Source organism: Podarcis melisellensis (assembly GCF_964234715.1).
Source record: "Podarcis melisellensis genome assembly, chromosome: 7".
Classification (NCBI taxonomy): domain Eukaryota; kingdom Metazoa; phylum Chordata; class Lepidosauria; order Squamata; family Lacertidae; genus Podarcis; species Podarcis melisellensis.
Window position 1 is genome coordinate 17,934,589 of NC_138539.1, and position 16,500 is coordinate 17,951,088.

A 16,500-nucleotide genomic window follows, 5' to 3' on the forward strand; every position below is an offset into this window, starting at 1 on the left:
GTGTACTGTTCTTGGAGGAATACGGCCAACGAAGCTGGGATGGAGCAGGAATGCATTGGTTCAGAGTCGCAGGGGCTTGAAGATCCATTCCTATTTCTGCAGCAAGGTCCTAGAATCTCACCAGTGAATCTCTATAGCAGTGCAGATACCTGAACTTGGGTTTCCCCACTCCGTAATATGCCATCTAACCGTTATGTCACATTCACTCTCTCCTTTAGATCAGAAACAAATGATCCATGGGATATCAATGGCAGATGTGTACATAATTTCTAAATGCTCCTTGAAGCAAAGCTCTTCTTTCCTTCTGCCTGGAAATGGGTAGGTGTAAGTAGGTAACGCTTGTGTGCTCCATAGTTCGGTAATGTAAAACATTCACAGATAGTTAAATCCATTTGAGACAACTGTCCCCGATACATCTTCTCACACTGGCATTCTATGCCATTCCCTGTCAGATTCTTTTAATCCTGTCTCTCTAGTTTGAGAAATCGTATGATTGGGTGCAGGGGGAGCGAAGGAAAAATAATAATCCTTATGCTGGCTCATGCTACATTTATTAAAGAGGATGAGAATTCTTTTAACACAGCCAAAGCATAAGGTGTTAAGTCATTGTCTTTGATCAATATTTTAAAACCCCACCACTGATAGAAAGGATGGAAAGCAATTATAGAGCATTACAGCCGAGGTGTTATTCAAGGTCCATCATGTTTTTAATTCCTTTTCTCCATTTTTCCAGCTCTAAAGAAGGGGCTGTGTGATATGCTGGCACAAGCAATCACATTTTATACCATGAAACTGGAAGGCTCTTTTCTTTCAATTAAAAATTATTGATAAAGGCATCTTGGCCACTCATTATACTACCCTGATTGGGTTTATAGTTCCCGTGAAGCTGCCTGTTATTTTATTTTCTTTTTTGCTTCAGGTCGTCTCTGTTGTAGACAATGTACAAATCTTTGGAACTTTAACTCCTACCAAGCTATTTATTCACCAAACTCTCTGGAAATGTCCTCGCTTCTACTGGAAGGGTCTGTCACTAACTGGAATGACCTTCTGTCCTTACTGGAGTCTGAAATCAAAACATACCTTTCAGGCATGGCAAAACTACTGGTTCCCAGCTAGCAAAAGTTTCAGTTTAAAAGACTGGAGTCAGTTCAGGTTTTATATTTATGGTGTGTTTTTTTTAAAGAAGAAGTTCAGATGCCTTCCTAAGTTTGCTCAAACTTTTCAGTTTAATGGATGCTAGGCTGAAAAAATGGGGAGAAAGATACCCAGAGGGCTTCAAGACAACCAGGTGCCAAGAAACCAATTGTAAGTATTGTAAGTATTGGTTCATAACTAAGTGGTAGAGCACCTGCTTTTTATGTTGAAAGTCAATGATTCAGTGCTTGGCAACTCCAAGTAGGGCTGTGAATGCCCCTTGTCTGAAACCCTTGTGAGCTGCTGGTGAATGCAATATGTAACTAGATGGAAAAATGGTATAAGGTAGCCTCCTATGTTACTAAGTATGATGAAAAAGAGAGAGAAGACCTGCAATGCTTTTAATCATATGCTGACATATTAATGCTAGGGGTGCCTGAAGACTTTGCATTCATTTGCATTTGTAAGTGAATCAAATTCCTCCACATACACCCAAACTAACATGCAGAACCTAGTGCAAGAATCAGTCAGGGAAACACAATTTTCTAAATTTTGTGATGTGGCTATCATTTAAAACAAAAGAATGCACAAGAATGTATAAAATAGTTGAGGAAAGGAACATCTTAAAAATGCACTCAGAATATTTACAAGGTCAACAATACACACAAGATATTCAAAAATGTGTTTTTATTCATATATGTGATAAATTTTAGTCGTTCTTTGCTACTTTGAGGGGGATGCAGGTGCCGCTGTGGGTTAAAGCCTCAGCGCCTAGGACTTGCCGATCGAAAGGTCGGCGGTTCGAATCCCTGCGGCGGGGTGCGCTCCCGCTGCTCGGTCCCAGCGCCTGCCAACCTAGCAGTTCGAAAGCACCTCCGGGTGCAAGTAGATAAATAGGGACCGCTTACCAGCAGGAAGGTAAACGGCGTTTCCATGTGCAGCTCTGGCTCGCCAGATGCAGCTTTGTCACGCTGGCCACGTGACCCGGAAGTGTCTCCGGACAGCGCTGGCCCCTGGCCTCTTAAGTGAGATGGGCGCACAACCCCAGAGTCTGTCAAGACTGGCCCGTACGGGCAGGGGTACCTTTACCTTTACCTTTGCTACTTTGGAAAACAGTATCTTAAAAAAGAAAAAAAAAATCTGCAGATACAAGAAATGGGATGAATTTGAACACTGAATGGGAAAAGTGAAAATAATTGTAACAGAGCTAAACTGCTCTGTCCATCCATAATTTACTAACTGAAAAGACAGCTACATGATATTTTCTCCAACACGCTCTTTTGATAACACACTTGCAAAATTGTTCTCATTTGTCTCTTACTCTCTTCAGCCACCCACCCATTCTGGGTGTTAGCTGTATACCAGTAATTACTGCACACCAGTGCCAGCCTAAGACATTTTGGTACTTGAGACAGACCCCGAACTGGTGCCCTCCTCCCCACCAGCAGTGGCGTAGGAAGGGGGGGTGCAGTGGGTGTGGTCCGCCCCGGGTGTCAGCACTGAGGGGTGTGTGTGACAAAATGGCAGAAATATGTGTTTTTAAAATTAGAAATTCCCATCAGGAAAGACAGTTTTATGTGCTTATGCTCACAATGTTAAGGAAAGAAACCAAAAAATCACACTTGCAACTGTAAATATCCTATGTGGGGGAGGGGTGACAAAAAAATTTCCACAACGGGTACCACCTGACCTTGCTACGCCACTGCCTGCCAGGGAAGAAGGGTTGAGGGAAGATCAACATCAGGGACAAGGGGTGGGGGAATAGATTGACATTTGGATCTGCTGCCCTGGTGGATCCTGCTGCCTGAGGGTATTGCCTCACCTTTCCTCATGGGTGGGCTGTCCCTGAATAAAGATCTACATCAGGCTTTGCTGCCGTTGTGGACTCTGCCACCTGAAGCGGTCAACTCACCTTGCCTCATGGGTGAGCTGGCCCTGACACCAGTTCAAGTACTGAGTCGATCTGCAGTGATGCAATGGTAGAGTAGCACACTCTGTGACCTATGCACAATCGTGGACAAGTTGATGGCGCTATTCATAGGATCAGGCCATTAGTGGACATTATAGCTTGGCTGGTGATTCTATTGGTCATCCAAAAAAAATGAAATCAGCCCAGGCTGACCAATTTAAAAGTTGACTGCTACAGCAGAAATCAACATCACTCTGTCCCTAATCATTAGCATTCTTCAATGAGAGCCAGTGCAGGTATGGGATAAAACCGTACCTCCTAGCCCAACCTAGTAGTGGCGCCTGCCTGTGGAACGTCCTCCCAGCAGATGTCAAGGCAATAAACAACTATTTTACTTTTAAAAGACAACTGAAGGCAGCCCTCTTTAGGGAAGTTTTTAATGTCTGATGCTGTACTGTTTTTAATATTCAGTTGGAAGCCGCCCAGAATGGCTGGGGAAACCCAGCCAGATGGGCGGGGTATAAATAATAATAATAATAATAATAATAATTCTTATTATTATTAACCTTGACACCATGTCTCTGGCTGGCTTAGTGCTCTGATCCCTGTGCATTCAGCAAAGGTTTGAAGGGAGCTGGAAATGCATGACTTTACTCATATGGTCCCCTCTGTTTAATCAAGAGCCCTGCACAACTAATGCTTTTGATTACATAGGGGACATTGCACAATAGCAGCAAGACGCCCCCTTAGTTGTTTGCTGAACAGAGAGGGAGAAGCTGGTTGTTGTGGAGATGGAAGCCGCAGGAGGTGTGGGTTCTGCAATGGTTTGGGGGGGGGGGGATTGGGATCGCCAAGTGCAGGATCCCTTACCCACCCATCCCCCACATTCACCCATCATTCAGAGGGGGGGGGGTGAGTGAACAGGGCTGAGTTCAGGCATGAAATACGGCTGCCGTTATAGTAAATCTATATAATCTGTTAGCCAAATGTTGGGCGATACTTTTGTCTAACACCTGCGTCCTTTTGCAAATGCAAATGCGGCATTCACTGATTCACACAAATTGTCAAACATGGACACAAAACACATGCGTGTGGCAGACGGTTGAAGACAGGTTTCCTTAAAAAAGGAAGAAACGGAAATGAAACATACTTTGAGTCAACCTTTAATTGTTTATGGGTGGCGTGGCAGCATTTCACCATCTGCATTAAAGGTTCCATAAAGAAAAAGGAAATGAATTACTCAAGTGGGGAGGGAAACTCCTGCAAATTAGGTTTGATGTCTCATGCAGTTTGCCTTTGTTTACAAGTTTACAAGCACACACACACACAAACTTAAAAACACACATATGGGAGAGGAAAAGATGTACTTCTGTTTTCAAGATGTTATATCCTGAGGGAATCGGAACTTCAGCATAAGATTTAGCCTACTGATTCTGTAAATATTGTAGGAAGTTCTGAGACAACAGCTGAAAATATCTGTGGGCAGAATCCGGAATGAGTAACTATGCATGTCTCTATTTTGGGCCCTTATCCAAAGCATAAGCTTCCATGCGTGTTGCAGAAGATTTAGAAACCTCAATTCCATCCCAGAAAGCCTGAACTAGCTCCCACATTATGTAACAGGTTTTTGTGAGCTGTGGCTACATGCACAGTAGACTCTCGTTTGATTCCTTGCTCATTGAGAGCCATTGTGATGTAGTGGTTAAGAGCGGTAGACTCGTAATCTGGGGAACCGGGTCCGCGTCTCCACTCCTCCACATGCAGCTGCTGGGTGACCTTGGGCCAGTCACACTTCTCTGAAGTCTCTCAGCCTCACTCACCTCACAGAGTGTTTGTTGTGGGGGAGGAAGGGAAAGGAGAATGTTAGCCACTTTGAGACTCCTTAAAGGGAGTGAAAGGTGGGATATCAAATCCAAACTACTACTCTTCTTCTTCTTCTTCTTCTTCTTCTTCTTCTTCTTCTTCTTCTTCTTCTTCTTCTTCTTCTTCTTCTTCTTCTTCTTCTTCTTCTTTCCAGTGCTCATATTATGGAGGGAAAACAAGGGGCTTATGAAAATCAAAAGCCAAACCTCATTACATCCTCCGACACTGCCATTTTTGGCCAGACCTCATGATTATTCATCAGTATTTTAGTGTGAATTTCTCCTAATATTCATGCTTTTGTATGTAACCTCACCAGCTATACATTTTTGCATTGTATTTTCCCTCATCTAACACCTTTTGGTATGTTATTTTCACCAATAAATACATCTTTATGCACATTTTACATCAGTACATGCACTTTTGCAGGGCCATCTTTTATGAAAAAAACTTTTTTATTCAAAATTAAAACAAAACATATTATCCAGAAACATATCATCCTTATTTTTCCCCCATTTTCCCTCCCTCCCTCCCCCCACCCTCCCATACAAAACCCACCCACCACCACCCCCCGGCTTCCCTCAGTTCCAGTCTTTGATTTCTCTAAGAATGCTGTTTTCTGCATGTTACACAGTTGTATAGATCCTCAAACATTTTAGCTGTTTATCATCAATAGAAAAGTTTGTGAATGTTTATTCAAAGCCAGCCAAGGAGTCCAGTTCACTTTGTTGTGTCTTCAAAAATTGTATTTTTTAAAAAGATATTTATTGCAATTTTTAAACAATATAACAAACTTCACAATCAAAACCAAAAAAAGAAAGAATAGAAAAAACATTATCACAATAAAATAAAAACAGAAAGATGCAGTACAAAACATAAAAAGTAGAAGAAAAAAGACCTAAAAAACCCCCATATAAATCCAGTTTCTTACTTATTATTTTCATATCCTTCTTTCCTGACTTCCTCACATCTCCCTTTTCTGTGTTCCCTTTTTACACAATCATATTCAGCAGTGCCTTACCCTTTTTCAGATCTTATTCTGTATTATACCTTTCAACTATTATGTCTCCAATTTTTCCCCTTATAACATTTTGTTTAAGTTTGACATATTGTTATTCTAACTTTTTCACCCTTATTTCTCATAAAACATTTTTACATATTCCTTTCAGCTATGTCACTAATGCCATATTGTCTTTATATCCTGCATCATTTTAACATTCAAACGTTTTGCAATGTTTTTGCAGGTAGTCTTTAAATTTCTTCCAATCCTCTTCCATTTGCTCTTCTTCCAGGTCTCGGATTCTGCCAGTCATTTCTGCCAATTCCATGTAGTCTATCACTTGCATCTGCCATTCAAATACTTTGTAAAGGGTTCCCATTCATCTTTAAAAGTTGCAGGGCCGTCTTAAGCATATCAGGCACCGGCGCCCCCATTTCCCAGAGTTTTTAAGGAAGGGCAGCGCTGGAGGAGGTGGACAGTGGTTGGAGGGTGGTTGCTCCAGTGGGGAAGAGGTGGAGGCTGGACACGGCGCCTCCCAGCTCAGCTGGACACTTCATGTCGCAGTTCCCATGGCAGACAGAGGCTCCGGGAGTGGCGCTGCTTTGGCACGGCATGGTGGAGGCGGGCGAGGGCGGCGAGCTGATGCTGGGAGGCGCTGCTTCCAGCCTCGGCCTCTTCCCTGGCTCCCTCCAGAACTTGGCACCCTGGCGCCCCGCATCACTAGCCTCTATGGGTAAGACGCCCCTGCACTTTTGTACCCATTACTTGGCTGGAGCAATGCACTGTGAGCTGAATAGTGAATGTGCATGGAGACTGACTCTTGTGCATGCTTGCCTGACATTGTGGAGAACTGCATGAAAGGACAACTTAGGCAGAGACTATGGCATACTTCCTCCCCAAAGTGCCTAGTCTAAAACATGCTAGTGAACAACTAACATTTATACAACTGAAACAGTATATTTCACATACTGCTTTTCCATTCTCCATTTACATGTATATGTCATTATTAGGCAATTACGTTCCCGACTTCCCACATTTAAGAGCAAGATGTAATGTAATACATTAATCGAACTCAGAAGAATGCATTTATTTCCATTGTCAAAGTGCATGAGCAGCCTGTGCGGGTAAAGTAAATGAAATTGAGAGATGACATTAAATATGTCCAAATCAGTTTTCAAAATGTGGGTCTGATGTAAATGCTTTGAAACAAGCTTAGCAGATAGGGTGTGTTTCTTTCACTCTATCTTTTTTTCTAGAAACAGTTCAAAATTTAAATTTAAATTTAAATTTAAATTTGGATGCTCGAATTAGAGGTGGTTTCTCCAATCTGATCCTAAGAGATATTCATAATTCCCCTTGGAAAACTACAATTAACCTCAAACTCCGCTCTCTTCTCAATCTGAATTGTAAAACTGTTCTTAACTTAGAGTGTATTAGCCCGGCGGCCCTACCTTCAATTAAAAAGAAGCTACAGCAACTTGACTTCTCTAACACAGCTTCCCATGCAAGAGGACCGTGTTCAGGCCTAGCCCTAGCTATTCCACCCCCTGAAGGGATCCCTCTATACTGCCTCACAATTTCTTCGGAGGCTAAGCGAAGGGCCTTTACCTGTGCCCGTCTTAACTGTTTTCCTACAGCAGTTCTGTCGGGTCGTTATTCTAGAGTTCCCATCGCAAATAGAACATGCACCTGTAATGACACGGCTCTGGAGACTATGGAACATGTAATGCTCTTCTGTCCCAACTGGACAGATGAAAGATCTCGGTTTCTAACTCCTCTCGTGAACAAGCTTCATCTCCCAATCCAGCCTTGGATAGTGTCCCTTCTTTTGCAGGATTCTGATTGTTGGATTACCGAGATGACAGCTAACTTCCTGCTTAGTGTGATGAAGAGGAAAGCGGCACCAACTTCTTCTTTAACACCACAGCTGCAGTCGATACGCCACACAATCGAACAAAGTAGCCTTATTGTACAAGGACAAGGAGCTAGGACAAATCTGAGGAGATGAAGGACCCCTTAGCGATCCTCCTCCAGCCTCAGCAGTTTTTTGTCTTTTTGTTTTTGTACTATCTGTCACTCGATGTTTTAAATCCCCTGTCACTTTTGTTATCCCCATTAATTTATTTTTTTAAGTATTCGCCCAGGATGATATCTACTTTTACCTCCCCACCCCCATTTTATGTTGTTATTTCTATGTATATCATGCTATGGCCACACGGCTAATGCAATAAAATCTATTCAATTCTTCAGAACCATTTCCTAAGCATCACTGAGATGCTTAACAGAATGCCTTTGGTCTGTTTGGTGAACAGCCCGTATCAACTGGTGGGGCAGCATGGAGCATTGCTTTCCTGGCTTCCCAGTCACTGCCAAATACCAAGAGGGACTGGAAGAGGAACAAGGCAGTGAGGATCTCAGCGTGGTGCAGCCACGACAGTGGGAGCATTCCCCCCCAATACTTTTTATTGCTTTTTTGTAACAACAACAAATAAAACAAATACTCTTACATTCAAAAATTTGTATGTCTTCTTATTTACCCTGCGCTTTATTGCGCCCGGACTTCCTTCCATCCCTTCAACGGTTTTCATGTCTCAAGTCTTTTCTTACAGTTTCTTATTTACACTTCATCCACATCACAAGATTTACATTAATCCTGCTACAGTTTTTAAATTCTTACCATTACTCCGTATATATTCAACAAATTTACTCCAATCCTTTTCGAACTTTGCTTCTTTTTGCTTCCAAATCTTGTAAGTCAATTTTGCCAATTCTATGTATTCAAACATTTTTGTCTGCCACTCCATTAAAATTGGAATTTCTTGGGATTTCCATTTCTGAGCCACTAAGATTCTAGCGGCGGTCATTGCGTACATGAATAGTTTGTAATCTTCCTTTTTTAATTCATTGCCTGTTATCCCTAGCAAAAATGCTTCTGGTTTCTTTGGGAAAGTGTATTTAAATAGTTTTTTCCCAACAGCGGGAGCATTGAATTGGGTCTGTACCTGTGCTCACACTGCACCCAACTTGGTAACTCAAAGCATTGGGGAACCAGATGAGCAATGCTGTCCCACCATCCATGACCGTGCACAATGCAGCTCCCATTCAGAATGGGCTCTCCCCATACCCATTTATTCAGTACAAAGTTCCTGTGATATGTGGGGAGGGAGGAAGGGAGGGAGAATATGGCTCAAAGTATGGATGGACAAATCTTTCAGTTTCAGTTACTCTCAGATTCTCATTTTTCCAGTCTCAAATTCTGTTCACCACATTTCAGCATCAGTTGATTAGTTTGGGTTGTGTTGTTGTTTTTTCAAAGCCCTTGAGAGAATTTTTCTAGCATTTTAGTGTGTAACTGGTAATATACATATTTCGGCATGCAATTTTGCCCACTTTTCCAATCCATCTTGTCTTGCAGGCATAATTCTTTGCCAGAAGTTTCTTGCAATTGTTATAAGTTACTTTTGCTACTATATGCATTTTAAATGCACACTCTCTCCTAATGTAAGAATACTTTTTTTTAATGCATTATTTGGTTGGAGTACTACACTGCAAAATTCAGAGAAATGTAATTTTCAAGAGATAGCTATGTTCCAGTGTGTGTTTTGCTTTGGAAAGCATGAATTGGGTAATTTCCCAATTTCCCAATTAAAAGGTGAACTGAACCAAATGTCTTCCCCATCCCTAGGCCATAGTCCCTGAGTAAGCTTCATAGTTGAATGTAGAACTGAAGCCAAGTCTCTTCAATTCTACACCAACACTGCAACATCTCATTGGCTGGTGTAATATTATAAACCAATGACCGTCAAAGTTATGATAAGGAGAAATGAGCAATTGCTAAGACAGCAGCAAGCTATTTTCAGAGCCAAAACTACGAAATTGGCATTAGAATGTGATGTCTGCATCCTCCACCTTATTCCCTTGTAACTGGAAAACGGTGGTTAGAATTCAACTGATTACTCTAGAATTCTGGACTACTAATTTTTAACAAGAAGACATCTTTCAAATAGATCCAATTCTATTTTTATTTAATTTTTTTTAAAAAAAAATTATTGTGTTTCCATTTTATAACAATTATGACACATCCTTATTATCCACCTTATACTTTTGCTCTTGTGAGCTTGTCGACTTCCCTCCCTCCCGCCTCTTAGTTTTCAACATTAATATTGTATATCATAGCATTTGTATATTTTCCAATTTACATTTCACTAAATCAAAAATCCTGACTTTTAAATAAATATAAAACAATTATCATTACAAGTCTTCTTACAACCCTGCTAATGTTGTTAGTTGTTTAAAATGCTCCTTCAAATATTGTATAAATTTACTCCAGTCTTTTTGGAACACTTGATCACATTTGTTTCAGATTTTCCCAGTCAGCTTCTCCAGTTCCTCAAAGTCTATCATCTTCATCTGCCACTCTTCTTTCATTGGTATTTATTGTTGCTTCCATTTTGGGGTTAAAAGAATTCTTGCTGCAGTTGTTGCATACATAAACAGTTTTTTGTTTCCTTTTGGTATTTCCTCTTCTACTAGACCTAATAAAAATGCTTCCGGTTTTTTAACAAACGTATTCTTATACCTCCTTCATGGAACACTGCCTTGTCATGGCGAAGGGTTGAATAACTCAGAGAAGCTATGCGCTATGTCATGCAGGGTCACCCAACACAGACAGGTCATAGTGGAGAGTTTTGACTAAATGTGATCCACCTGGAGCAGGAACCGGCAAGCCACTCAAGTAACCCTGCCAAGAAAAGCGATGACAAACCTAGACAGCATCTTAAAAAGCAGGACATCACCTTGCCAACAAAGGTTCGTTTAGTTAAAGCTATGGTTTTCCCAGTAGTGATGTATGGAAGTGAGAACTGGACCATAAAGAAGGCTGATCACCGAAGATTGATGCTTTTGAATTATGGTGCTGGAGGAGACTCTTGAGAGTCCCATGGACTGCAAGTAGATCAAACCTCACCATTCTTAAGGAAATCAGCCCTAAGTGCTCACTGGAAGGACAGATCCTGAAGCTGAGGCTCCAATACTTTGGCCACCTCATCAAAAGAGAAGACTCCCTGGAAAATACCCTGATGTTGGGAAAGATTAAGGGAACAAGGAGAAGGGGACGGCAGAGGACGAGATGGTTGGACAGTGTTCTCGAAGCTACCAGCATGAGTTTGACCAAACAGTGGGAGGCAGTGGAAGACAGGAGTGCCTAGCGTGCTCTGGTCCATGGGGTCACGAAGAGTCAGACATGACTAAGCAACTAAACAACAACAACATTCCTATATATTTTCTTTAACTTTTTCTACAGCATTTCCCAGTAGGCTTTTACCCTATTAAATGGATCCAATTCTAAAGGTACAGCAGAGTTTGCCTTGCCCGCTGGCTCCCACAGGAACCAAGACACAGACAATGTCCCTCCATGTTTCCTAATTGCTGTGACAGTTTCCTCTTTATGTGCCTGTGCATAAATGTCCATTTGCTTGCAATGTGGTCTAAGCTCCACAGCAAGGGAAGCATCCTGCCAGAACCTCTTTTGCTGTTTGCGTGGAGCAGAGTTAGTTATCGAATCAAAGAACTGTAGAGTTGGAAGGAACCACAATGTCAGGGAACTGCCATCGGAGCCAGAGGCGGAGGGAAGGCTCCAGAGGGATGCCGGAGAGGGTCCCAGTAGGGAGAGAGGCAGCCCATCTGCTGGGGAAGCAAATCAGCGTAACACCAGTGGTGAAGGGGGGCAGATGGGGGAATCGGAGAGGAGGCTCCAGGACTCTTCACCGGAGACCAGCGGGGAGAGCACGGGTACTCCGCTGCCCACACCCTCCCTGCGCAGAAGACTTCCGTGCAGGGAGAGTAGGAGGAGACTTGGCGTCAAAGAACTTCTTTGCTGGAAGAAGTCCAAGAAATGCCCACTGACGGATTCTGCCAACGACTGAGACAGCCACGGGTGAGAGGCTGTCCAGACAGAAAGGGTTCAACCAGGCAACCTAGCCAGGAGTGGCGGCAACTTACGCACGAGCAACCCCTAGAACCATTACACACAAGAACCATTTTGTCCAACCCCCTGCAATGCAGGAATCTTTCGCCCAACATTGGGCTCAAACCCACGACCCTGAGATTAAGAGTCTCATGCTCTACGTCTACTCACTGAGTTCAGGAGTTACAGAAACTGCATTTTACTTGGAACTCATCTCAGAAGAAAACATGGGAGAAAGGGGAATCCTTGGGATAAGAGGATATGCTACCAGACACTTGGGAAACCTTTCGAGCCCGATTTGACCTCCAGGCATTCAGTTACCTACCACTACACTTGCATGATATTTGAAATATTTATATTATGGAATCTGATTTAACTTATGTTCTGTTTTAGAGCTGTCCCACAGTTAAAGATAGCATAATATATCATATGAGTTTTAGATGATTCTTTAAGTGCACAAACATTTGAATAGGAGTAAAAAGTGTTCTGAAGCAAAATAAATATACCTTTTTATGATGAACACCTGTATGAGGGAGGCATCAGTTTGTGATTAGTGCTATAAGGAACATTTGTACCACATTTTTTACCATTCTCCATCAATTAATTAGGAAAGACATTATGACATTAATTAGGAAAGAAAATGATCAGAGGGGACAGAAAAAAATAGCAGGAATTCACATTGATGGGGGTGTTTGTGGCACTTACCTTACTTCTGAGATGATCAAGAGATACAAGCGTCATTTTTTTCATTCTAGATATTATTTCTCTAGTGGTTTGTGCTTTGCAGCATCCCTGGCTGGGTGTTTTTCCTGGGGAGGGGAAACTATGATGTCCTCAGCTGGGTGCAATCATTTTGAGCAATCTTAGTATCAAAATTCAGAGTTGTGATTTTGCAAAACTAAAAATAAATGTGCCCATTTCATTTACAAAATCCTCATAAGCACCTCGTGCTCCTTCTCAAACTTACTGGAAACTGTTCCACATCTTCCACTGCCTAGTTAATTAAAATTCCATCATTTCTAAAATGCCTTCATTCATTTCAGAATGTAGAAAAGTGACCTATAATTCTTATATGAGTTATTGCAACAATTACTATCTCCCCAAACTTGACTTTGTTGATTAATCAGCTAATCTTGTTAATTAGTTTACACAAACAAGAAAATTAATTCACATTTAATTATCCTTAAAGAAACAACTGCAATGTTATTGTTTAACAAAATGAAATCCTTAAAGCAATAATGATTCATTACATTTCATGGAATTTATCCACCAAAGTGGATTGCAACAGATTATATTGAACAGAACATCTGTGTGTCAGATTTTATGTTAGGGAACCTGTGACTTTCCAGATGTTATTGGATTCCAGTTCTCAAAAGCAACAAAGAGCGTGGGCAGTGGCCAAATATTATCAGAGTTGGGCTCATTTAAGTAACCCTAAGTAAATGATAGGGAAGCGGGTGGCGCTGTGGGTTAAACCACAGAGTCTAGGACTTGCCGATCAGAAGGTCAGCGGTTCGAATCCCCGTGATGGGGTGAACTCCCGTTGCTCGGTCCCTGTTCCTGCCAACCTAGCAGTTCGAAAGCACGTCAAAGTGCAAGTAGATAAATAGGTACCGCTCCAGCGGGAAGGTAAATGGTGTTTCCATGCGCTGCTCTGGTTCACCAGAAGCGGCTTAGTCATGGTGGCCACATGACCCGGAAGCTGTACGCCGGGTCCCTTGGCCAATAAAGCGAGATGAGCACCACAACCCCAGAGTCGGTCACGACTGGACCAGGGGTCCCTTTACCTTCAATTAAAGGATGCTAGAGGAATTTAAATTAAGTTACCTGTGTTCCAAACTCCATTCTGGCACAAGACTACAGTGGTACCTTGGTTTACAAACCTAATCTGTTCCTAAAGTCCATTCTTAAAACAAATCCGTTCTTAAACTGAGGCACACTTTCCCTAATGAGGCCTCCCACTGCCAGTGCCCTTCCACCGTTCGGCTTCCATTTGTAGACCAAAGTAAAGTTCGCAACCCAGAACACTACTTCCAGTTTTGCAGAGTTTGTAAACTGAATAGTTCATAAACAGGACTGTAAACCGAGGTACCACTGTACTGCCGTTTGAGCTGGCTCAAGCCCGAGGAAAGGAAAACAAACATTCAAAATAGACTTTAACTTACACCACTCCTTTTGGCAGTGCAACTTTTGCCAGGTTGCCAGGTCACAGGACTAAGCTGAAAGAAGTTTTGAATAGGTGCAAGTCTCTCTGGTTCTGCCCTGCCCCATCATGCTCCTTTGAGGGGTGACTTGTGCTAGTGTTGGTTCTGCCAGGTTAAGTTGGTGGAGCAGTAGTGGAGCCCGCATAGACTTGGCTCAGCCAAGTTGAGGAAGTTTTGCTGGCTGAGCTCAAACAGCCTGAGATCTGCCTATTCCAAACTAACTCATCCTGGGTTTGGATTGAGCTGTTAATCACCTAATAAGGCAGACTCTGTCTTGGTTAGTAAATAAAAATCATTTGGGACAGAATAAGATGTCAGACAGATAAACAACTATTTGACTTTTAGAAGGCATCTCAAGGCGGCCCTGTTCGGGAAAGTTTTTAACGGCTGATATTTTTACTGTGTTCTTAATATTTTGTTGGGAGCCACTCAGAGAGACTGAGGCAACTCAGTCAGAAGGGCGACAGATAAATAGTAACAATAAAAAATGTAGAAATTACTATTAGATATGCCAAATATAAGTTCATTGGCTTTGGGTGCCCCTTTGCTTTTTTGGTCGGTGGGGAGATGACATTTGCTGCTCCACCACATGCAGAAAAATCTCTTGGGCTGGTGTGTTGTTTACCTTCATGGAGAGTTCCAGTTTTCTTTAAATATTTGCTATCCTCTGTAGTCTTTCACCGAAAGCAATATAAAAGGTGGATGCACAGAGGATATGTGAAATATCTGAAGGAACAGCAGTTTAAGGAGTAAAGTATACATCAACAGGAGTTGTCAAATCTCCCAGGGTTTATTTGCACACCTCTAGGGCCCAGTGTAATGCAGGCAAAATATTTACATAATTGGAACACCAAGGACTCATTAATCCTCAGTTATGATTTCTGGATTCATAAGAGCTTTGATGTGGGGTTTGGGGTTTGTGGCATATGTTGTATGTGTATGTGTGTGTTTGCCTTTAAGCAGTATCACTGTTGACATACCTGGGTACAATCCCTTTATAATAAAGTGAAAAATGAAGATAGGATAACTTTCTCAAGAAAATCCCATGTTTTTCATATCAAAGACAACTCTTGGCAGATTAGGAAAAAGAGGATGTGACATCACTGAGTCTACTTGAGAAATTTAGAGCTCTGTGGTCCTTAACCCCTTCACTATTCTTTAGCAAATTAACACTTAACCCAAATAGCCTGGTACAGAACCAAAACTTGAACTACGTCCTTGATTTTTTTGACCGGGTTAGCTTAGAATCAGATATTAGCAACAAGAAAATGACATCATCCAATAGGACTCTATACTAAATGCAAATTGCAGCAATATAGAGAATGTTATTTTCCTTTTTAAAACAACCCCCCCCCCCTTATGTTATCAGTGATCCATTTTTAAACCAGGGGTGAGCAACCTTTATCAGTCCATTCTGTGCAACCTTCTGAGGGCAACATGCTGGTGGTAGGCAGCATCAGTGGACAGAGCACAGAAAGAAAATTTTTCATTTGTACAATAGACTAGCTTTGACACACTTATCCACACTCCTCACTAGCCTCCATCCAGGCAAGCGAGAGACATTATCAGAGTTCAATGACACATTCCAACCTGGCCAAAATAGTTGGGGTGAAAAGTAGGGGCAGTGTGAAGTGTGGCTTGAGGAGAAGTTCCAGGGCCAGACAGGCTTGGGGCCAAGGTCCTCCACCCCTATCCTGAACAAACATAGATGCCCACCTTCATCAATAGTTGTGAGTCAGACCTTACTCATCTGCTCTGTTCTTCTGCCTGAAATCATTGTGTGGAAGGGTGGGGAAAATACTTTTCTGGTTAAGAACTTCGCTTTCTTGTGAAAAAAAGAGCCACAGGATAATTCCCCCCTGATATACTCATGCTTCCATTTCAAAAGTCAGGTTTCTTGTTTCCAGTGATCATAAAAGAATCTCAGAGTTCATCTCGGTACAGGGTGCTGAGTATACCCTTACTTTATGGGCACCGTGCATGAAATTTAAATTTTCTGGAGGCGGGCAAGAGAAAGAGATTCAGCTGTTTGGGCTGAAAAATGCTGTTCTGGTGGCAGTGGGGGATGTAATAATAGACTTGGAGGAGAGAGTGGGAGGAGGTTACTGGGAGATCACAGAAAAGAGAAAATTGAGTGGAAGAAAGCAACTGAAGTAGAGACAGGAAGGTTCCGTACCTGTATGAAAGTTATTGGATTTTTATTTTTTAAAAAAATGCCGAGTCAGATGGAATTAAGGACATAAATACTTTGGGGAGAGAAGTTTTTCAAACTTGGGTTCCTTACACTTTAATTTTAAATAATGCTCCAACACCAGTGTGATATTTTCCCCCCTCTTTCTTTGTGATGACCTAGCTGTCCATCAATTCAACATCCTCACCTGATTGACCATCTTCCTCAACTGATGAATAGGTTGCAGCCTGGCACCAA